The sequence below is a fragment of the Corythoichthys intestinalis genome, chromosome 5 (genome assembly GCF_030265065.1).
Source record: "Corythoichthys intestinalis isolate RoL2023-P3 chromosome 5, ASM3026506v1, whole genome shotgun sequence".
In the NCBI taxonomy this organism is placed as follows: domain Eukaryota; kingdom Metazoa; phylum Chordata; class Actinopteri; order Syngnathiformes; family Syngnathidae; genus Corythoichthys; species Corythoichthys intestinalis.
The window spans coordinates 54,165,204-54,190,813 of record NC_080399.1 but is presented as its reverse complement, the minus strand read 5'-3'; the positions used below and the strand labels follow the sequence as shown (position 1 = coordinate 54,190,813).

The following is a 25,610-nucleotide window of genomic DNA, read 5'->3' as shown; positions in this document are numbered from 1 at the left end:
CTACTGAAGGACATGATGCGTTCGTGTCTCTAAGCCAAAAAAATTGTGAATTTAGTTGCTATTGCCACTTCTGGAAGATGATTTGACGAAACTTTACCCATCGAAAACAAATCATGAGGTTGAGCACGCCCTCTTTGCTATTTTTGGCTCTTTGAAAATGTCTGAGACAAAACGCAACTTTAAAAAGGCAAACATAAGTGCTCATTTCCTATCAAACACACATTAACAGTAAAAATAACCAATTAAAGCAAGAAATATCCCCGACCAAAAAACTGCACTTTGTTTGAGTAGAGTAAAAATCAGCGAAGATTTTTTTTTAACCAGCAGAGTCTGAAGGGCAAATCATAAAGCAATACATAAAAGCAATCTTTGGAATACTTTCCGAGTATTTTGTAAAATTTATTTTAGAATCCACCAAATGATTCATGCTAATGAACACAATTTTCCCTTGAGGGTGACAATATTCATGACTAAGCCACTCGGTTGGAACACTTTGGAACTCAATTATTCCATCAGACTGTGCTTTTTACCTGTTTGACATTCACTGCCCTTCTTGAACTGTAAAACTTGGGAAATGACAGGTGCTTTCATATGAATACATGATCATTCAAGAGTTCCTAATTGACTATCTGTTGAACAAAATCAGTTTTAAATTTCGCACTGCTGTTGTTATGGTTCATGCTTCCCATTTCTGCATGTGAATTGACAAAATTTGTAATAATATTGCAGCAAAGGATAATTTTATATCCACTGACTGATTTGTGACATAATCCAATTTTATATTCTTACTGTATGTCTATCACAGGCAACCTTTATTGAATAATGGATTTTGTAGGAGCAGTCACTTTAAATTTTATGTACATCGACACTGACCTTAAGTATGTATGTAGATTTTACTTCCATTTATTGTAGGATCATTAAATTATAATAATAAATCATAAAATTAACTATGATTCATCACCTTATCACTGGTGGAGGGATTTGTGCCCCTGACATGGTCACCCATGGCAAACAGGTCCAAGGTGTTACTGGTCGCGCCTGTGCGAGTAGATGAAAAGATACTCGCACTGGCTCTAATTTTTGTCACAAAATGCAACTATTTGGTTGCAGTCTGGAGCCCTGCGTTCAGATTTGTAACTTTGTTACTAGGTGACTGTTCTTATCAATTGCGCATAAGGAGACAATGCTGAGCCGTGATAACCTGAAGTGAACCTCATATTCAACAAACCCATAATTATTTGGCAGTGTGCAGAGAATTTTAGATTAAAAGGTAGAACCAAAAACATTGTAACGTCATCCAATTTCTCAGATTTTTTAACAGTGTTAGACTTGGAATGGTCGTCATCATACTAATACTGACCCAGATAAATCACATGGATTCAATCATTCATTCATATGTGGCAACAGTATATCATACAGTCTACACAATCTAAAATGCTGACCACTTCCTTTTATTTATATCCACTGACAGGTTCGAGAAGTCAAGAAAGCAGACCTTGATCTGCCTTTTCGTCATCTTTTCTCTCTTCAGCAATGATTTACTGTTTGTATGGCTTGGATCTGAGGAACCCTGGGCATGTCTGATCTTAGATTGATAGAGTCTCAAAGATGGAAGCATACAAATGTAGAAAATGGATGACTGCCGATTCCCGGGGGTCAAAATGCTTCAAGTAGATAGCACTATTCTGAGCCCATTGACTGAAATACTTGCCTGAATTCAGTGCATTTTTGCTCATGCTGAGCTGACAAGCAGGTCTGCATCCCTTGAGTGTAAAAAGATAGAATGTCAAAGTTGCAAATCTGCAATCATAAGCGTGTTTTCAAATGAGGCTTAACAGCACTTTAATTTCTTTGTTTTCACTTTAAGATCGTTGTAATTTTAGAATTGAACAGCCCAATATACCTACACACTATGCAAAAGGGAACAGAGATACAGTGCCTTGCAAAAGTATTCGGTCCCCTTGAATCTTGCAACCTTTCGCCACATTTCAGGCTTCAAACATAAAGATATGAAATTAAAAATTTTTGTCAAGAATCAACAACAAGTGGGACACAATCGTGAAGTGGAACAACATTTATTGGATAATTTAAACTTTTTTAACAAATAAAAAACTGAAAAGTGGGGCGTGCAATATTATTCGGCCCCTTTACTTTCAGTGCAGCAAACTCACTCCAGAAGTTCAGTGAGGATCTCTGAATGATCCGATGTTGTCCTAAATGACCGATGATGATAAATAGAATCCAAATGTGTGTAATCAAGTCTCTGTATAAATGCACCTGCTCTGTGATAGTCTCAGGGTTCTGTTTAAAGTGCAGAGAGCATTATGAAAACCAAGGAACACACCAGGCAGGTCCGAGATACTGTTGTGGAGAAGTTTAAAGCCGGATTTGGACACAAAAAGATTTCCCAAGCTTTAAGCATCTCAAGGAGCACTGTGCAAGCCATCATATTGAAATTGAAGGAGAATCAGACCACTGAAAATCTACCAAGACCCGGCCGTCCTTCCAAACTTTCTTCTCAAACAAGGAGAAAACTGATCAGAGATGCAGCCAAGAGGCCCATGATCACTCTGGATGAACTGCAGAGATCTACAGCTGAGGTGGGAGAGTCTGCCCATAGGACAACAATCAGTCGTACACTGCACAAATCTGGCCTTTATGGAAGAGTGGCAAGAAGAAAGCCATTTCTCAAAGATATCCATAAAAAGTCTCGTTTAAAGTTTGCCACAAGCCACCTGGGAGACGCACCAAACATGTGGAAGAAGGTGCTCTGGTCAGATGCAACCAAAATTGAACTTTTTGGCCACAATGCAAAACGATATGTTTGGCGTAAAAGCAACACAGCTCATCACCCTGAACACACCATCCCCACTGTCAAACATGGTGGTAGCAGCATCATGGTTTGGGCTTGCTTTTCTTCAGCAGGGACAGGGAAGATGGTTAAAATTGACGGGAAGATGGATGCAGCCAAATACAGGAACATTCTGGAAGAAAACCTGTTGGTATCTGCACAAGACCTGAGACTGGGACGGAGATTTATCTTCCAACAGGACAATGATCCAAAACATAAAGCCAAATCTACAATGGAATGGTTCAAAAATAAACGTATCCAGGTGTTAGAATGGCCAAGTCAAAGTCCAGACCTGAATCCAATCGAGAATCTGTGGAAAGAGCTGAAGACTGCTGTTCACAAACACTCTCCATCCAACCTCACTGAGCTCGAGCTGTTTTGCAAGGAAGAATGGGCAAGAATGTCAGTCTCTCGATGTGCAAAACTGATAGAAACATACCCCAAGCGACTTGCAGCTGTAATTGGAGCAAAAGGTGGCGCTACAAAGAATTAACGCAAGGGGGCCGAATAATATTGCACGCCCCACTTTTCAGTTTTTTATTTCTTAAAAAAGTTTAAATTATCCAATAAATGTTGTTCCACTTCACGATTGTGTCCCACTTGTTGTTGATTCTTGACAAAAAATTAAAATTTTATATCTTTATGTTTGAAGCCTGAAATGTGGCGAAAGGTTGCAAGATTCAAGGGGGCCGAATACTTTTGCAAGGCACTGTATGTCATATCATAGATCAGTTTGAGACTTTGGTAGCAGTTTCAAAGGATTCTGAAAATTTTTAATTCGAGGACCGTGGCAGGTCTTGCCATTACAGCATTTTAATTTGTATTGAAAAGCATTTATCCATCATTTCTCTCCCTCTTTTGCCCTTTTCAGTCTCTGCACTCATTTCTCTTCCTTGTATTTCTCACGCATATCAAATTAGAAAAAAAAAAGACTAACCGAGAGTTCACATCTCCAATGTCCTGTCAAAAAAAAAATTTTTGAGTCGAATACTGTCGACCCTTTTGGCAGCTATGATGGACATTTATGAGCAGTTACTAAGCAAATAAATGCCTCTGAGCCAAGCAGATCTTGTCCATTGGTTGCTACAAATCTACAATTAATTCAAGGCATTCAGTCACTGATACCACAGTGAATGTTTTAGCAGAACTAACGGTCAGATTTTGGATCATTTAAAGTCTCAAATTAAATGAATTGCAGTTGACAGTCTTATCAACTGTGGCCAACCAATCGATAATGTAATGATTATATTTCAATTCTACTTACTGTAACAGTGGCTAAATTATCATGCAGCTAATATTCAGATTATATATAACACAGGGATTCCTTTGGTTACATTTTCCTCGACATACAACGTTTTGACAAGCATAGTGCTTGTCTGTATTTGTGCAATGGGAATAGCTCTGCCTTTTTCACCTTTTTTCACATTAAGGCCTTAAAGAAGCAATCTGGTTATCCTAACCAAAAGAAAAGCAATTATCATGGAAACGAAGCTAAACATCATAAAAAGAACGAAGAAAGGAGAGAAAGGGACAAAAATCAGTAAAGCTATGCTGCATTGAGATTAAAGTTAAACCCTTGGCTGAAAACGCCTTGCTCATCGCCAAATGCAGTTTTGTGTTGAAACAGACTTGTAAGTAACCAACAATTGAAGACCACAAAACTTCCAGGTTTACATAACGTAAAATCAGGACAGTAGTGTAGCGAATTGGGTAGCATATGTGCTTTAGGTTGCAATGTTGATGTTTTGTGTTTTCTGGGCTGTTCCTAAACGTGCAGCGTATCTGACTGGAATGAGAGAGGAAGGGGTGGTAGGACCAAAAGGCTGTTTACAGTTGTGTTCGTTGCTTTAGGTTGCAAAAAAAAAAAAAAAAAGTTCAGAATTGTTTTTATTTTAATGTATTTTGATATAAGTTTGGACTTACGGGAAAATTGTTCCATCGCCAGAGTAGGAAAAGAACTCGTATCTCGAGGACTACCTGTATTCAGGTTGTTAAAACATTTGGAGGTGGCATTTCCACGTATGCAAATAATAAACTGGAATTTTCTTGTCCAAACTGCAAAGCACTGATGATAACAAGTACAGAGAATATCATGACGCACATCACATTGTCCGTATTCTGCTGAACCCTGCCTTTTCTTTGCTAGCCTTCTTGTAAAATAACAATAATAATAATATTTGCTAAAGACATCGTGCACTATTTTAGTACCGTGGTACCTCTACATACGAAATTAATTCGTTCCGGGACCTAGTTTGTAAGTCAAAATGGTCGTATGTCGAGCAGGATTTTCCCATAAGAATACATTATAATTCCATTACTTCGTTCCACAGCCTGAAAACCTATGCTAAATCCTTAATAAATACTGCTGGTACTATTGCAAATAGCAATTACACAGAGCAAAAAAATAAATAAATTGTGAATTAAAAAAAAGAATAATAAAATAATAATAGTAATAATAATAGCAATGAATCCAGTAATGTTGTAATGAATCGGGTTCTAATGTGGCGAAAGTGTTTGTGTGGGGTACCTGAACGCATCGCGTCACTGACTTGACAGATTGAGATGGGACTTTTTCACTTTCACTTTGTTAAACTGGGACAGTATCTGCCGTGCGTCCATCTTGCGGGAAAACAAAGAAACTGCGGCGGTGTCATAGATCGGCGTATTTCGAGCATGTCGTCGGATGTAGAAACAAATGGTGAGTCAAGTCGAAAAGATGTACTACATCAAAATCTAGACCAGCGTGAGTCTGTGCCTGGCAAAATGGCATTTTGAACTAGCTTTTGAGAATTTCAAACACAGGTACAAGCCTGCGCTTTGCAAAAGAAAAGTACAGGATGCACTGGGTATCGGAGTGAACACTGCTGACTCCTTCTGGAGCAAATCACAAATTAGGTTCCTCCTTGCCTTCTTGCTTGTGAGGGGGTCAGTCGGTTTTACTAATCATGTGACGACTATTCTGGACTTCAATTGTGAATTTGAACTAAATTTACATGCTGTCGAGCAGTGGTCCTTAATCACCAAGTAGGGGACCTGTACCGGTCTGTGGCGCATATGCTACCTGGCTGCACTGGAAAAAAAAAAAAATATGGACGACTGCATTCTGGCCTTTGCCTCTTGACACACCAATCTGCCTGCCAACTGTATTAACCAATATGAGAATAGATACAGTATGTGGACGTCGCCTTTTAGCGGTGGCCAACATTACAGGGGTGTTTACAGACCTCAGTAGCAGCCCAGCATCAGTCAATGTAAACAATATCGTTAGGTGCCTGCTGCTGGCAGCACACCTAAGCAACGGCGGACGGGATACTTCCGGTCGTTTTGCTTGCTTCTCAAGTGATATAATAATAGAACTAGATAGAATGTCGTCATAGAAATCACTTGGAGCTAACATCTATTTGTTTTTTATATCTATGTGCACTTGTCCTCGATGAATGACGTATGATATTGGCACAGATTTGTTACTGGAAATAATAAGCCCACACGCTAGCGAAGATGACTGAAACACAGACGTCTTTGGACAGCTTTTCATGGGGAAAAGGCCACCTGATGAGTCAGAAGAAGAGGCTACACCAAGTTCACTCTGCATAATATGTGGCCAAGAGTTCACAAACAAGGCAATGAAGCATTCAAAGCTGCTTCAGGACAGAGATCAAGCACCCTGGAATAATGGATAAGACTTTGGAATTTTTTGAAACAAAAAGCGTGAGCACGACGGACAGAAACAATTAGTGAGGGCCACCACATGAACAAAAGCGAATGCACTGCGAGCATTGTACCTCATGGGGAATCATAATGCTAAAGCCAAAACACCTTTTACGATTGGACAAGAACTAATTATGCCCGCGACCAAGGATATTTGCGGTCAGATTTAAGGAGAGGCCGCTGTTGAAAAAAGGTTGCTGCAGCGTCTAATGAGTTACATTTTCCCTGCACTTAATCTTCGTTTTTAGCTCCCTCGTGTTATCTTATAGTTACTGTATTTTTCTGCCACACATTGCCAGTTCGTGAAAAAAAGGCCCACATCACACCGGTCCATGGTGCAACAAACATTGCGGATCCCTGCTGTAGAAGAGTCCTAAATAGTTGGTTTGATAGAAATTCAGATATAAATGTAAAATATGATCATCAAAAACAAATCCAGGATATAAGCAAACATTTTTTTAATTTTAGAAATTAAATAAATTTTACTAATGGTAAAATAAAGTCTGTTTCAAGCCTAAATTGTATGACCATATTTTATCATTTTTCATGCAACGCTTCCTCTGTGGAAATCATTTTCAAAAAGGTGAATAAATACAAAGCCTGAGCAGCGAACAGTAACATTATTTGATAAAAGCACATGAAAAGATTAGTATATCAATCACAGTTGTCTGGTAGGCAAAATTTAATCAACTACTAAATTATGTTGTTTCATGTTCAAAGTGCATTCCATTAAAATCCATACAAGAGAGGAACATGGTTGATAGACAGGTCCCCATTATGAAAAAAAAATATGAATCCAATTTACTTTCATATTCACATCTTAATAAATAAAATTCATGTTAGCCAAACAAAGCAGGAGCTCTGATAAATCTGGTCAACTCAGCAATCTGTGGGGGGTTTCACAAGTACAGTGACATGAAAAAGTATGACCCTTCTGGAATTTCACACATTTCTGCATAAAATCACCATCAAATGTGATCCGATCTTTGTCAAAATCACTCAGAAGAAAATACAGTGTCTGCTTTAACTAAAACCATCCCAAAATGTATGGGTTTTCATATTTGAATGAGGATAGCATGCAAACAATGACAGCAAGGGGGAAAAATAAGTAAGTGAACCCTCTGACTAAGGAGGCAAAGAGCAATTGAAACCAATTTTTACCAAACATTTTAAGTCAGGTCTGTGCCCAATCACCGATGAGCTGCCCACTATAAAACACACACCTGGTAAGAAATGTTCATGGGAAGAATCGTCTGATGTGCATCATTGGTTCAGTCAAAAGAGCTGTCTGAAGACCTGCGATCAAGGATTGTTGATTTGTATAAAGCTGGGATAGGATTCAAAACCATCTCTAGAAGTCTGGATGTTCATCAATCGACAGTCAGAGAAGTTGTCTACAAATGGAGGGAGTTTGGCAATGTTGCTTCTCTCCCTAAGAGTGGCTGTCCACCAAAGATGACACCAAGAGTTCACCGCAGAATAATCTGAGAGGTAAAAAAGAACCCTAGAGTGTCTGCTAAAGACTTACAGAAATAACTGCCACAGTCCAATATCTCTGTGCATACATCAACTATATGTACAACTATGGCCAGGAATGGTGTTCATGGGAGGACTTCACTGAGGAAGCCACTGCTGTCTAAAAAAAAAAAAAAAAACATTGTTGCTCATTTAATGTTCGCAAATAGGCACTTGGACACTCCACAGAAGTTTGGCAAAGTATTTTGTGGACTGATGAAACCAAATTTGAATTGTTTGGGAGTAAAACACAACGTCATTTGTGGAGGAAAAATGGAACAGCTCACCAACATCAACACCTCATCCCCACCGTGAATCATGGTAGCAAGAGCATCATGGTAGCAAGAGCATCATGATTTGGGGCTGTGTCCTGCCTCAGGGCCTGGACAACTTGCAATCATTAACGGACGAATGAATTCAAAGGTTTATCAGGATGTTTTGCATGAAAACCTCAGGCCGTCTGTCAGACAGTTGAAGCTAAAAAGAGGATGGGTGCTGCAACAAGACACTGATTCAAAACACAGAAGTAAATTAACTTCAGAATGGTTTCAGAAGAACAAAATACACATCCTGGAGTGGCCAAGTCAAAGTCGAGACTTGAACCCCTTTGACACGCTGTGGCATGACCTAAAGACAGCGATTCATGCCAGACATCCCAGGAATCTGACTGAATTACAGCAGTTTTGTGGAGAACAATGGGCCAAAATTAGTCCTGATCGATGTGCCAGACTGATTTGCAGCTACAGGAAGCATCTGGTTAAAGTTATTCCTGCCAAAAATATTAAATGTGATGGTTCTTTTACTTATTTTTCCCCCTTCTGTCATTGTTTGCATACTATCCTCATTAAAATATGAAAACCTATAAAAGCTTAGGTTGTTTTAGTTAAAGTGTTTTTTTCATCTGTGTGATTTTGACAAAGATCAGATCACATTTGAAGGTGATTTCATGCAGAAATGTGAGAGATTACAAAAGGTTCAGATACTTTTTCATACCACTGTATTTTGTTAAATATATTTTATTTTCTCACCCACCAACTGATGCATGTTAATGAACACAATTTTCTCTTGAGGGTGACAATACTCATGACTAAGCCACTCGGTTGGAACACTTTGGAGCTCAACTATTCCATCAGACTGTGATTTTTACCCGTTTTAACATTCACTGCCCTTCTTGAACCATAATACTTAGGAATTGACAGGTGGTTTCATAAGCATATATGATCATTCAAGAGTTCCTAATTGATTTTCTGTTGAACAAAATCAGTTTTAAATTTCACACTGCTGTTGTTATAGTTCATGCTTCCCATTTCTTCATGTGAATTGACTAAAGTTGTAATAAAATTGCAGCAACAGACAATTTTATATCCACTGACTGATTTGTGACATAATCCAATTATCTATTTTTATCTTTATCACAGGCAACCTTTATTGAATAATGGATTTTATGGGAGCAGTCACTTTAAATTTTATCTACATTGACACCGACCTAAATTATGTATGTAGACTTTTACTTCCATTTATTGTAGGATCGTTAAAAAATATATATCATTAAATTATAATAATAAATCATAAAATTAACTATGATTCATCACCTTATCCCTGGTGGTGATTTGTGTATACCTATGATCCTTGGAGCTATGTTGTCTGGGGCTTTGTGCCCCTGGCATGGTCACCTATGAATAGCATTTCCAAGGTGAGGGACCAGACAATTTTTTTTTTTTTTTTTTAAATGAATTTCATCTAGAAGCAGATGGTTGCAGTGTGCAGTGGAGTGGTCTGTCAATAGTTTTAAACTTTACAGAGAGGAGATCATTATCATAATCAAGGCAAAATGCTACCACTCGCAACTTAAAAACGAGAAACCCCACAGGCCTAATATCTATCTAGCCATAACATTAGCTACTTAGTAACCTCACGTTAGCTACTTAGTAACGTTATGCCATGTGTTCTGTCAGATTTTGCTCCCGAAGCTTTTGATGCGATGAATAAGCAGTCTTTTACATTCAGTTGGACTCTTAATGTTATCAGGAGGTGCTAAATAAACAACTTACATGATTAACATACATGTGCAACATGAGTACAGCGTAAATAAATGCACTAGGCGTTAATGGTAAGAGAGCGGCATGCCATCAAAATGACAGCAGCCACATAGTAGGTGTGTGTGTGAGGAGAACTTTCCTTTGTGTGCGTCCGTGACCAAACGTAAGTACATATTCCCTTCTTTATAGAAAGTTTGTGGTGTTTACTTTGGACTGTTATTGCTTGGGTCTTTACAACTTAGATTATTTATATTTTATTCTATTTGTGCAGTGACAGGCTAGTAAACAAGTAGGGAGTCAAATGTTAACAAACTAACGTTAATAAATGGTAAATGGACAGTACTTATATAGCGCATTTATCTACATGGTTACCATGCCCAAAGCGCTTTACATTAGCACACATACATCTGTTCACGCATACATTCACACAATGGTGCTGCTGCCATCCAAGGCGCTGCTAACCCATTGGGGGCAAATTAGGGTTCAGTGCCTTGCCCAAGGGCACTTTGACAGTGGGCAGTCGTAGCCCGCCCTAACCCGCCCATAAAATAGTTAAGGATATGTTTCTACTACATGCTATCAAATATGATTTATATATATATATTTTTTTTACAAATCAGTCAATAACTTACCTTTGATCAAGCATACGTAAATATCCTTGGCTATTATCCTAACATTCAGTTGTTTATGTGGTCAACGACTGAGCCTTATCCATAGCTTGCATCTGGCGAGCTTTCTTTTAGGCCTTAAAAAAGGCACAAAAAATTCCTCCCCCCAATCTTTCCTGGTATCTGGTGTCAGAATCACAGGTAACCTACGCACAGGGTTTTTGCAATTTTAAAGTTAGAAAAAAGATGTTTTAAGTCACGACCACATAGTACATTCCTATGCAACTTTACAGTTGGTGTCAGAGTTTTCTGATTTGGGGGCGTGGTTTAGCGATAGGTCCATTGCAAGGACCTGGCAGCCTGCGCCCATAGGGCCAGGCTGGATACAGCCTGAGGAGGCAATATGAGTTCCCCTTTCTATGGGCGTAATACTTGTGAGACGGAGGTATGATGCGAAGGCAGCTGTGTGGCAGGCAAAGGGTGGGTCCTTTGCAGTCCGATCCCCGGCTACAGGATCTGGCTCTTGGGGTGTGGAATTGGGGCATCTCTGGTTGGGAAGGAGCCCTTGTGCCCGTGTGTAGTGCGTGGGGTTGAAAAATTCAGACTATAGTGGGTCTCACCTCTACACACAGTTTGGGCTCTGGTACCACTCCCCTTGAAGGGGGTTGGACACTCTTCCACTCTGGAGTTGCCAACTGTGAGAGGCACCCAAGCAGGTGTGGGCATACTTATTGCCCCTTGACTCAGTGCCTGTAGACTGGAGTTGGGGGGGTGAGGGGACAAGTTTTGACTGCTGCCTGTGCTCATGCACCAAACAGCAGCTCAGAGTTCCCACGATTTTTGGAGTCCTTGAAGAGGCTGCTGGAGAGTGCCAGTGTTCTATTACTGGACTTCTATGCTCCTCGCGGATTGTCAAGAATGAACACAATGTTCAAGCATAAGGGTGTCCAAATGTGCACTTGACATCCTAGCCCGCAGTTTGATGATTGACCTTGTAGTCATGTCATGACTCATTTGACTTGTGGCCGCATGTCTTTGACACTTGGGTGAAGAGAGGAGCAGAGCTGTCAACTGATCACCACTTGGTGGTGAGTTGGCACCAATTGTATGGCAAGATGCCGGTCTAGCCCGGCAGATACAAACATTTGTGACTACAGAATTAAAATTGCTATTCCTCTGTTATTTATGGATGGTTGAGAAAGAAATTAGGTTGGTATATTCTGGGGATGTGTACATATTTAGTTTTTTCTCCAGTTCATGTCTTGAAAGTGCCCACAGGCAATTTGTATGAACTCATTGTTGTTTGTTGGTATGTGTGTGCGTAGGTGTGTGCGTGTGTTTGCATGAGTGGGGGTGCATAGGCGTGTATGTTTTGTGTGTAAAGGTATTTGCAGTAGCAAGAGTAATTGTGGGCTTTGGGCGAGAAAACAATCGGTCCCACCTGCCCAACCACTATTCATGTGCACACACACCTCTTTAACATTGTCCCAGTGGATGATGATTCATATGGACAATAAGATGAAATCCTGTTTATTTGGCCGTTTCTTTTCTGTTTGTGTGTGGGGTTTGAAAAACAGAGTGAGAGAGAGAGAGGTGGAATGGCTCCTATTGTTGTGTTATCTGGTCTTTGGCCCCTCTGGGAAGTGAAATTGAAACACCTGATTATCCCGGAGTCTGAGCATCAATGAGAAACATCAACAACAAATAGATTCTCAAGAGAGCTTCCAACACTCTTCCTTTGCATCTTTATTTTTTATTTTTTGCATCAGTCATTAAGAGATTGCGTTTAAAAGCACATGCATAGTTTCCCCCTGCTCATTTACCCCAATCGTGATTTAATCTAAACTGCTTCTTGCACTTCCATTATTTGTGAATTACTATCCTCAAAGATTAAATTAAATATAGGTTAGTACAGTGACCTATTTTTCAAAACTTTTAGCGTTGTCAAAAAGAGAATTATCTCAGCTTTCCAATGATATATTGATGATTTTATATTGATTATATTAATGATGTATTATATAGAATGAAGGCCTTTGAATCAAATGAAAGTGTGGCAGACTTTAAAATATTATATTGCTGCCCTTCAAACCAATATTGTCGTATCGTTACAAAATTTTTGACTTACAGTGGGGCAAATAAGTATTTAGTCAACCATTAATTGTGAAAGTTCTCCCACTTGAAAATATTAGAGAGGCATGTAACTGTCAACATGGGTAAACCTCAACCATGACAGACAGAATGTGGGGAAAAAAACACATTGTTTGATTTTTAAAGAATTTATGTGCAAATCATGGTGGAAAAAAAGTATTTGGTCAATACCAAAAGTTCATCTCAATACTTTGTTATGTACCCTCTGTTGGCAATAACGGAGGCGAAACGTTTTCTGTAACTCTTCACGAGCTTTTCACACACTGTAGCTGGTATTTTGGCCCATTCCTCCATGCAGATCTCCTCTAGAGCAGTGCTGTTTTGGGGCTGTCGTTGGGCAACACGGACTTTCAACTCCCTTCACAGATTTTCTATGGGGTTGAGATCTGGAGACTGGCTAGGCCACTCTAGGACCTTGAAATGCTTCTTATGAAGCCACTCCTTTGTTGCCCTGGCTGTGTGTTTGGGATCATTGTCATGCTGAAAGACCCAGGCACGTCTCATCTTCAATGCCCTTGCTGATGTAAGGGGATTTTCACTCAAAATCTCTCGATACATGGCCCCATTCATTATTTCCTTTACACAGATCAGTCGTCCTGGTCCCTTTGCAGAAAAACAGCGCCAAAGCATGATGTTTCCACCCCCATGCTATGAAGTGGTTATGGTGTTCTTCGGCTGCAATTGAGTATTCTTTCTCCGCCAAACACGAGAACCTGTGTTTCTACCAAAAAGTTCTATTTTGGTTTTATCTGACCATAACACATTTTCCCAGTCCTATTCTGGCTCATCCAAATGCTCTGTAGCGAACCGCAGACGGGCCTGGACGTGTACGTGTAAATATGTTAATTAAAAAGACAGATAAAAAACGTGGTAAATTGTTAAAGTGTTAAAGAAGGGCTTAAAAACGGATTTTAAAATTGATAACAGTATTAATATTCTTTGAAATCATTTTTAAAATAACTGAAACGATGTGAGATCTGCTCTGCTAGTTTAGCCCCTGTGAGAAAAGTGATCGGCGATCGACTAGTATTGTCTGCTGAATGAAGGAAAAGGGAGAGCTCGCCACTTTGCCTCATTCTCCTTTGAGCTATTGAAGGCAAAACATCGTGGTCTGAGTGTTCATTTTGATATCCCTATCCAGGCTGCAACATACTGGCTTCAGCAGGGGGACAAGTCTGGCAGTGCAGGATTTGAATCCCTGGCAGCACATTGTGTTACTGATAGTAGCCTTTGTTCCTGTAATCCAGTACTTCTCAAATAGTGGGGCGGGCCCCCCTAGGGGGGCGCAGAGCGATGCCAGGGGGGGCGCATGTGACCTCGGGAAAATACTTTTTTGCCATATTTGAATAATGTATCATTTTCAAAGTGTGCGCAGTATTTTTGAACAAAACGAGAGCACAAAGCAAAGAGCACTGGAGATATTACGAGCTAAGACGAGGAAAAATGACTAAGCGTATGTAGCGTTTGGCTTTGACTCTTAATAGAGTGGGAGACGAGAAAAGACCAGTCTGTGTCTAAAAATGTTTGCAACGGACAACAGGAAGCCACATCAAATAAGATGTCACTTATAAACATTGAACCCCACTCACATTGATAAGCCACTTGATTTTTTTTACAGCCAAGACATGCCGAATATTGCCAACAATCGTCACGCTTTGTTTCGCAGTGTTACATCAGTAAACCAGCGAGCACTGTTAGCATCATAAAAGGTGGCATACCAAGTTGCTCAGTGCAAAATAAAAACTGTCACACTGTCCAATGACACTGTTGTTTTTGCTCGATTATTTTTGGTTTTTACGGTTAAATGGTTATTTGAATTTATTGATTGATTTTATTAAAATTTATTTTTCACTATTAGATGGTCAAAAAAATGTACCGTGAACGTATTTTTAGATTGGATGTGACTTTGTTTTTTTAATTCAGGCAAAGTGATGCACTTTGTCTTTTCTATACTTTATTGTAAGTTGAGCTATATATTTTTTCTTTAATATTAAAAAGGACAATATTATGCAGAGGTATACTTAAATTAATAATTTATAGGCAAATGATACAAATTACAGTGGCGGCAGAGAGTTGTGTGGGGGGGGGGCGCGACACGTTTACATCTTCCTGGGGGGGGCGTAACAGAAAATAATTGAGAAGCACTGCTGTAATCCCAGCTCTCTGTAGTTCATTCACTAGGTCCCCTCGTGTGGTTCTGGGATTTTTGCTCACCGTTCTTGTTATCATTTTGACGCCACGGGGTGAGATCTTGCATGGAGCCCCAGATCGAGGGAGATTATCAGTGGTCTTGTATGTCTTTCATTTTCTAATACTTGCTCCCACAGTTGTTTTCTTTACACCAAGCGTTTTACCTATTACAGATTCAGTCTTCCCAGCCTGGTGCAGGTCAACAATTATGTCTCTGGTGTCCTTCGACAGCTTTTTGGTCTTTGCCACAGTGGAGTTTGGAGTGTGACTGACTGAGATATTGGACAGGTGTCTTTTATACCGATAATGAGTTAAAACAGGTGCCATTAATACAGGTAATGAGTGGAGCCTTGTTAGAAGAAGTTAGACCTTTTTGACAGCCAGAAATCTTGCTTGTTTGTAGGTGACCAAATACTTATTTTCCACTCTAATTTGGAAATAAATTCTTTAAAAATCAAACAATGTGATTTTCTTTTTTTTTTTTCACATTCTGTCTCTCATGGTTGAGGTTTACCCATGTTGACAATTACAGGTAGGAGAACTTGCACAATGGGTGGTTGACTAAATACTTACTTGCCCCACTGTGCATACCTGAATACACATTTTAATTTTACTGGAACTTTGAACTAGCTACCATTGCATTTTAAACAATGAAATAAGGGAAATGCAATTAATAGGGATTCAATAACAGAAATTGACCATTGTTGCTTACAATATGTCTAACATGTTTGATGAAAGAATTGTAAAATAGATTGTTTTGATGTATTAATGAAATCTCATGGTTACACATTGAGCGCGCCGCTAAGATATAGATACAGTGGTACCTCGATATACAATTGCTTCGACACACATTTTTTTCGACATCCGACGTAAAATTTGACACATCATTTGTTTCTACATCTGATGACATGCTCCAAATACGACGACATGACAGCGCTGCAGACGGACGCACGGCGGATTTTCTTGTTAGAGAAAGCCAGCTTCGTCAGGTTTTTATCATTTATTTCAGAACTTTCAGAACCCGTCTACTGTCCACCGCGGTTGACGGCAACAGCAAAACATTAAAAGAGAAAGTAAAATGTCAACCGTACCTTTCTCTCTCTGTCACGTCAGCCACATTAGAACCTGATGAGTTACATTATAACAGGAATCATTATTTTATTATTCCGGTTTTTATTAATAATTTTTTTGTTTTGCTATGTGTAATTGCCATTTGTAATAGTACCAGCAGTATTTATTAAAGATTTAGTCTAGGTTTTCGGGCTTTGGAACGAATTAATGGAATTATAATGTATTCTTATGGGAAAATCCTGCTTGACATATGACCATTTTGACTTACAAACAAGATCCTAGAACGAATTGACTTCGTATGTAGAGGTACCACTGTATTACATTATCTGCATCATTCATGTAAAGCTTAAAGTGCCAATCGTAATACTTTATTCAACTTTATTCTACATTTTTCATTCAAGACACCTAAAATTCATTGCCTTGCCATCTTTATAACATTCCCACCCACGTTCTGTTTTTCCATCAAGCTTTTTTTTGTGCAGTTGTGCCGCTTTCACATTTGATTCACATTCTTTTTTGCACTTTTCACAATGACATAATCCCTCTATTTATCTCCATCCATTGCTTTTGGCTTTTCCCCTCAGGGGTCGCCATAGCGAAACTGTCGGTTCACGTGAGAGATTTGACACACAGGTTTTTACGCCAGATGCTTTTCCTTATACAACCCACAAGCGTGAATCAAAACGCTTTGGTTCGCTCAGAATGCTCAGGTTACTGAGCCACCACCCGGGTGTACCTCCGATTTATCAAATAGTCTTTAAACTAAATTGTATTATCAAGTCTGTATTTATCAATGTGCAATTGTTTTTGTTTTTGAAAACTCTGCCTCCTAAACAGCCATCGACCAATCATAAGTCCTTGTTTGTCTCATTGTTGTCTCCTTTTCACATTCCTTCTTGTGTTCTGTTTTTCTTGTATTATAGCTCATCCCTGTCTCCCCGATTCATGATTTATTGCATGATTTGCATGGAATTTCATATATGGAGTTACATTTGTTTTCTGGGTGGATTTTGACCTTTGGATGGACCAATATCTGACGGAGTGCTGTGTGTGGTTTGACTGGTGTGTTTATGTTGTATTTTTTCGTGACCCTTTGGATACGTTCAGTGACTCCCCTCACGTACGGCAACTTCACCATATCTCTGTGTTCTTGTTTTGTTTGTCTTTTCTTTCCCCCCTGTGTTGTGTTGTTCTCGTCTGGCTGAGTATACAGTATATTGCACAATACCACAAATATGAAAGTATATGCGTGTGCATGCCTGTCCCCCTGTCTCATTTTCCTGTCAAGGTTGCTGCGACTAGAATACAGTAACTAAAAGCATGCCATGTTGTTTTTTGTTTCAATACAATAACATATTTTGGCAAAATGCATAGGTCTGCATTTGACAAATTGAACCTATATGCACATTGGCCCATTAATGTGTTTGATCTGATGTCTTTTGTAAAGATAAGGTGTTCATAAACCTAAGTGATCATTCTGTTTGTTACCTTCACTGAGGTGCATATTTCTATTTGTTTAGACAAGGTGATTTCCACCTTGCATATTGTTATTATTGAATGACAGTTTTGCATGAATTAATCATTAATCAATAATTTATGTAAGTAAGACCAGAGAGAAATGTAACAGCACATCACCCTGAGCCTGGCTATCTACCTACTTCACCTGACTGACTTGATTGACTGGCTGGCTAGCTGTTTGGCAGACTGACTTCTGACAGACTATTTGGTTTACAGACTAACTACCTTTTCTCCTATTTGATTTTGTTTCAAATGGTGTATGCACTTTCTTCTTTCGTTATCGCTTTAATTAAGAAAAGAGCTGGAGTCTGTTGCATAAATAAAATGCTCTTAAGCTCAGAGGATTGCTCTGTGTGTATTAACAGAGTCAAATTCACTGGCACTTTCAGTTCTTATAAAGAAAAGATTAGTTTTAATAGAAGACATTCCAAATACATTTTTTTGTCGTTATTTTTATGTGGCCAAGAAATCATAATTGATATCAGAAAATCGTTTTTTTCCTGTTAGGCAAAATCGAACAGTTCTAACTTGCACGTAGAGGCAAGAACATATACAAAACTGGATATCAAAGTTGATAATTACTGTTATCAAATATTTCATTCTATTAGGATGTCATCGCTACACCGTCTAAGTATAGCTGTTTATTTAGCTAAAGTTATTGAACGTCACGTTTTCGTTCGCAGTCGTTCCATGAGTGCGGTAACATTCTCTTTTTTAGTTAACACAGTGCCCTAAGAAGCACCTTGAACTTATTTTGATTTTATTTTTCATGTAACATTTTGTGAATAGATATGTTAGTATCCCAGCCCTTTGGTTTGATGTAAGTGTTAAACCTGTATGCTTTTGCCTCAATTGTTTGCTACAATTTTTAAATTTTCAATACAACCCTCCATCCCGTTTTGTAAACCCTTTTGCCTCAGTCTGAAGGATGTTGCACTTGTATTGCTCCAAAAGAAATCACTTAAAACAGTCTGTTATATATGTCTGGAGTCACGAAGCATGTCAGCGTAGGAAACGGTAACGGGGGGGTGGGGTAGGCATTTGCAAAAGGTCAGTTAAAAGCCATTAAAACCCGGTAACTGAGGTCCGTAATTGTTAAGGTGAAAGTAGTCTTTTCAAAAATAAAATTCAAAGTGGTTAGGAAAACTTTGTTTCTACATAGTGTACGTTAAAGCTGTGTTTTCAATCTGATCAAATTAATTACCGAATGCCTTAAATAAAAGCTTTCTCGTCGCTTCAATTATTTGATATGAATGCACAGTCTAGCATACCACAAGCATTCTCAGCTTCTTCCAGTCAGATTCACTAAAAGGATATGTGACATACATAAACAGATTGGAGAGAGGGATATTAAGTAAGCCTTTGAAATTTTGCAGTCCAAAAGGCAAAGAGGATATTCTGAGAGGGAGGTAGCAGAGAGCAACAGTGGGTGGCAAATTCACACATCTTAAGTAATCTTCCCATTGGAATGGAAGACATCTCCAAACAAACACAATAAACAAAGAAAACATTTGCACTTTTGAGAGGAACTACTACAGAGAATGAGTCAAAGGCCCTCAGTGACTTAAAATACAAACTCCCAGACACATAAAATATTGTGGAAAATTCTTCCCGCTCATTGTCTATTTTACCTTTCGTAATCATGTTTTTCTATATTTTAGTGCTGTTTTACTTTTCTCCGTTCATCTTCAGCAAAAGTAATAACAAGGACGCGTTTAAAATGCAAAACGATGATAAATGTTTATTTCAGTTGTACATCTAACAAATAAAAGCTGAACTGGAGAATGGAAGGATCAGTATGTACTAGTAGAACATCTAATAGCTTACAAATCATGTATTTTGGGACATAAATAAAATAAATGGCTATGGAACCATGGATAATTTAATGAACTTAGTAACTGCTACTAAATTAGTTGTTTGAATTTAACATGAGCTGCCATGTTCACTGGGTCGTTAGTATGTTTTTGTTGTTGGCAGAGATTGCGGTTTTTTCATCGCAAGGATGCAGTGTTGAAGTGACAAGATTTGATCTGTGTATTCAATAAATGCTATCAGCTTTGTTTTTCTTGATAGGTTAGAGCTAAACAGTTTTTTAAAATAATTTATTCAGTCTCACTGAAATCCTTTGCAAAGCACTGCAAAATAACTCGAGTGAGAAGATTCTCACCAGACGTCAGGGGCTGTTATGACACACTTGTGATTTGGCAGCTTGGAGAGACTAAATGTAAAAATTAATGATGTTAGTTAAATGGAAAGTTCTTCATTTTTTTATCAGATGGTAGCCAAGAGAAATAAAAAAGTATATCAAACAGAATAACAACTCAAGAGCCTAGTCCTGTCAACAAGACAAAACAATTATTTCATCATATCACGCAGTGACTGATTACTTCAAAAATTGATTCATTTTTGGGGCAAACATTTAGACATTGCCATTGTCAAATTAAACTAATTTAACTGATGTCAAATGATACGTAATGATTTGATCAAGAGGGTGTGTTGGCCATTAATGGATGAGAATCATTAATATTATGCCAAGTGGTTCTTTTCTTTTCTTTTCTTTTTTTTGAAGTACGGATGCACCTATATGAAAATTCTTGGCCGAAACTGAAAGCCAAAAATGAGGAAACAAAACAAAAAAACATTTTATTTTATCCTCAAGATTTCATTTACAGAGGGCACACACTGTGTGAAAGTGATATACAAGCTACTCAATAGTATAGGAAGAGGGAGGACAGGAAAGACAACAAACATAACAAACCTTGCGTTGGTTAAAGTCTCAGCCCATGAAACCTAACAACTTTCGGTTTACAGAACATTAAAATAAGTCATAAAACGACCTTAATAATTGCGAATTTAATCCTTTAATTTTACAACATATTACTTAATTCTCATAATAATTACTTTAAAGTGAACCTCGGGCAGACTTATAGGCTGTAATAAGCCACAATTGTTCTTTTACTAAAGTATGTTATTAGAAACACATAAAATATTGCCATTGATTTAAAATCTATAATATCTCTACATACGAAGTTAATTCGTTCCAAGACCTTGTTTGGAAGTCGAAATGGTCGTATGTCGAGCAGGATTTTTCCATGAGAATACATTATAATTCCATTAATTCGTTCCACAGCCCAAAACCTGGACTAAATCTGTAAAAAATGCCAGGTTGTTTGCATATTCCGTTTTTTGGATCTCCCTGGTGGCGAGTTGCAATTTGTTTTCTGATCAGGCATATTTTGGCCACCTAAAGAGACCTACGTTCTCATAGAAAGGAAACAAAAAGGCGTTGATGAAGATAAAGTTTTGGTATGATTAATTCGGGATGGGCATCATTATTGCTCAAACCGGACTATCTGCAGTGGTATCCATTCTTCTAGTCAGACCAGCTCAGTGCTTTTTTACAAAATCCTTAATAACTACTGCTGTTACTATTGCAAAAAGCAATTACAAGAGCAAAAAAAATACATTTTGTATTTTGCGTAGTGTACCTGAACACACCACGGGGCTGACGGCAGAGTGAGAGAGTGTAGTTGACTTTCTCTTTTCACGTCCTGTTGTTGCTATCAGTTGGCGACGCGTGTTGTGTTCCACAAGTTCTAAAATAAATGATTAAAAACCTGATGAAGCTGGTGATCTCTTTGGCGATGGTACCAGAATAATAATTGTCACCATAACGCAGAAAGACTGGCGAACAGAGGTCAGAGGAGTATTGTCAAGCAGTTCATGGCGGTGCAGCCCACGCTCATATTTTTCTATCATTCCATCCTCATTTCAATGGTAAGCCTCACCTTTTTTTTCATCACCTGCTTTTACATTCTTGGAACCCACATTGATTTCTCTCACAAGAAAATCCCCTGTGTGTCAGTCTTGCGGGAAAACAATGAAATTGCGATGCTGTCATGAATCGTCGTATTTCGAGCATTTCGTCGGATGTAGAAAGAAGTAGTGTGTCAAATTTTATGTCGGAATTTGAAAAGATCGTGTGTCGAAGCGATCGTATGTCGAGGTACCACTGTATTTAGTAGCGGTACATTTTTTAACGTACGGAGGGTGCCGTGTTTTATGCGCGCAATGGGGGCTCGGGGTGAAGACGTTGATTGTCACTGTCAATCGACGAACACTACCGGGTTACTCTAATTCCTTGTACGTGGCGAGATGTCCAACACATGCGCACATTAGTTAAAAGCGGCAAGTACTTACTATTTTTGTTTTGAGTCTTTTATTCTCTTTTCATTGCCTCAAAATACTTTTTGCATGTGTTTCCCTCTCATACTTTTAAGCATTGTATTTTATTGTTGTAGCTTTAAAGCAGATTGTTGATCTGTTGACCACATTAGTCACGTAGCATATTTAAACCACCCTTATTTGATATTAGTACGTTTAAGTATTTTCTTAAGGCATCTTTAGTATGTTCTGTCCGTATGCATCTAAACCACAGGTGTCAAACCGATTCCAGAAAGGGCCAAGTGGGTGCAGGTTTGCTTTCCAACCAGTGAAGAGGACACCTTTTCACCAATTAGATCTTTTACATGTGTAATCACAGTTAAACTTTGTCAGGTGCTGCTTGTTTCAGCAGGAAGTTCATTGGTTAACCCTGGGCCTATTTTGTCTGATTTTGCATGCCTTTGAAGTTGCCTTTATATTTCAAAGAAAGAATTGTTTACGATGGCCTGGTTTGGTCCCTTTTTTTGTGACACCTTGAACTTCATGTCCAAACTGTTGTTTCCTTCACTGACCAATTATAAATCATCATTTTGGGCCCAAAAAGACCAAAAATTCCAAAATCGTTTTGTCAAAATTTTTAATATTGATGTCCAATTGACAACCAAACATGCGTAACGAACCGTTTTGAAACTTTGTAATATTTATTCAACATGTTAGGATGAACATTCAACCAAAAATATCTACCAGTAGAATAAATAGTCTTATATTTGACAATTCAACATAAACAACAGGTATAGCCATAGGCGTTTTTTGCCTTTATACATGCTCTAGTCAAAACAGGTTATATACAGCAGACCAAACAGTGAAGAACAGTGAAAAAATATATACCATCTAACACAAAAAGTGTTTAGAGGCCATCTCTTTATGAGTTTAGGTATTGCGGCCCATCACCTGATGAAAACTATGTACACACAATCAAGCTTCTTGAACACACATTTATATACACAAATTGAGAAGACTGATTGTGGGAAAAATATATATATATTTCATTGGAAAAAAAAGTATTTTCAAAAATATTTACAATGAACAAGTTAAATATTTTTCAGGCATGCCACTCCGAAAAGCAGTTTCGTCCTGGAATTAGACACAGGGCTACATCACACAGCCCACACTTCCATGGGGTGTCTGTCCTCTTTCCACCCTTCCACCCTTCCATTTTCATTTCACTTTACTTTCATTGTCACTATAAATGTACATGAAAAAAAGTCAGTGTTTATGAAAATAATATAGTATAAAATGAAAATATATACAGCAATAAATAATAATGGAAATCTATATGTATGACAATAGAAAGAATACCATAGCTGAATATGTGCTACATCCCTAATCTTCATATAGAAAGAAGAACACCACGATTATAAATTCCTGCCTGGGATACACACAGTGCACGTACGACTTTGTTCTGAAATGCACATTTTATTATTATATACACAAACACACACTTACAGTGCCTTGCAAAAGTATTCGGCCCCCTTGAACCTTGCAACCTTTCGCCACATTTCAGGCTTCAAACATAAAGATATAAAATTTAAATTTTTTGTCAAGAATCAACAACAAGTGGGACACAATCGTGAAGTGGAACAAAATTTATTGGATAATTTAAACTTTTTTAACAAATAAAAAAACTGAAAAGTGGGGCGTGCAATATTATTCGGCCCCCTTGCGTTAATACTTTGTAGCGCCACCTTTTTTCTCCAATTACAGCTGCAAGTCGCTTGGGGTATGTTTCTATCAGTTTTGCACATTGAGAGACTGACATTCTTACCCATTCTTCCTTGCAAAACAGCTCGAGCTCAGTGAGGTTGGATGGAGAGTGTTTGTGAACAGCAGTCTTCAGCTCTTTCCACAGATTATCGATTGGATTCAGGTCTGGACTTTGACTTGGCCATTCTAACACCTGGATACGTTTATTTTTGAACCATTCCATTGTAGATTTGGCTTTATGTTTTGGATCATTGTCCTGTTGGAAGATAAATCTCCGTCCCAGTCTCAGGTCTTGTGCAGATACCATAATGCTCTCTGCACTTTAAACAAAACCCTGAGACTATCTCAGAGCAGGTGCATTTATACGGAGACTTGATTACACACAGGTGGATTCTATTTATCATCATCGGTCATTTAGGACAACATTGGATCATTCAGAGATCCTCACTGAACTTCTGGAGTGAGTTTGCTGCACTGAAAGTAAAGGGGCCGAATAATATTGCACGCCCCACTTTTCAGTTTTTTATTTGTTAAAAAGGTTTAAATTATCCAATAAATGTTGTTCCACTTTACGATTGTGTCCGACTTGTTGTTGATTCTTGACAAAAAAATTAAATTTCATATCTTTATGTCTGAAGCCTGAAATGTGGCGAAAGGTTGCAAGATTCAAGGGGGCCGAATACTTTTGCAAGGCACTGTATATTGCATCAAAATTAACTTTGTCTTGCAATATCAAAAGAAACTTTCAAAAGAAACTTTTTCAGCATTAAAAAAAAAAAAGTGAGTTGGCTTACCTCTGCCCGTCGATGGCGTCACCCACATGTTCAAATCCGTCACTATCTTCACTCGAGGACTCTTCCGAAGAAGACGATGATGACGAATTTGGACCATCCTCTTCCTCAAGTTGATCAAAAAGCACAATTGCTTGCGCTAAATTTAGTTTTCCGTTCATTCTCAAAGTCACACAAAGTCGCTGCTCGATCCAAACGGCCGTCGCTCGCCACCTCGCTGCTTCAGAACACTCCTCCCTCTCGTTCGGTGGAACCTCGCACGGCAGTCATATTTATTTAAAAAAAAAACACATTTTGTGCTTCCACTGTGACTTCGAAAGGGTTCGTTTGATTTGTGTTTTTTTCATGGAGCTTCCGTTTTGAAAAAGGACAAGAAATGATGAAAATATAGACATAAACAAATGATCCATGCAGCGTTTTAATGTTTTTTTGAGAGGACAATAATACTATAAAACTTAAATGACAATATCTCACGTTTTAGTTGGTCGATTGACTTCAAATAATAACGAGAGTAAACCGCAACTTCCGCACTTTAAAACGAGACTGACCAACGGCATGTGCGTGACGTAATTAAAACGTGAGGGCGCTTCAAAGACGACATGCGCTGAGGATGCGCCGGCGCGTCCTTCGACTCTCAAGGGTTATACTCTCAGCGCGTTATCGGTTAGAACAAAATGCAGCACCCACTTGGCCCTTTCTGGAATCGGTTTAACACCTGTGATCTAAACAAAACAAGCTGAAAGTGCACGGTAGTACTTTGGGTGTTTAATTCCCCTCTTGCAGGACGTTTCGCCGGTGTAGCACATTTTGGCAGGACACCGGTTTTGTCATACACTCGTCTCATCTCATCCCGTCTTTCCTGTTCAATTTGCTTTTGCTGCTTGTTTTGTGAAATATCGACAGTGTTGTCATGCTCATTAATGTTCTTCTCCAGTTCAAATTGAAAGGGTGAACAGATGACCTGTTTATGTCGCTAGAGTCTGGCAGCGTAACCATGTGACGTTACTGCCCCCGCAACGTCAACAACAATGGCGACCTACTAGTTAAACTAATTTTACTAATTTTATAAAAACAAAAACATCAAGAGGGGTTTCAATATCAAATTATTTTCACTCATAATAACGTTCATCTTTTAAGAACTGCAAGCCCTCTGTCCGTGGATCCCTTTATTCTAATAATATTACGAATTGAGTCTCGTAATATCGCGACTTTCCTCTTGTAATATTACAAAGTATTACTTCAT

The 25,610-nt window shown here is 38.6% G+C and overlaps 1 protein-coding gene across 1 annotated transcript in view; it reads right to left on the bottom strand.

The window, feature by feature from the left end:
• The window catches only part of LOC130915869 (polypeptide N-acetylgalactosaminyltransferase 18-like), a 228,784-nt gene that overhangs the window by 150,124 nt on the left and 53,050 nt on the right, over positions 1 to 25,610 (bottom strand). The window lies entirely within an intron of this gene.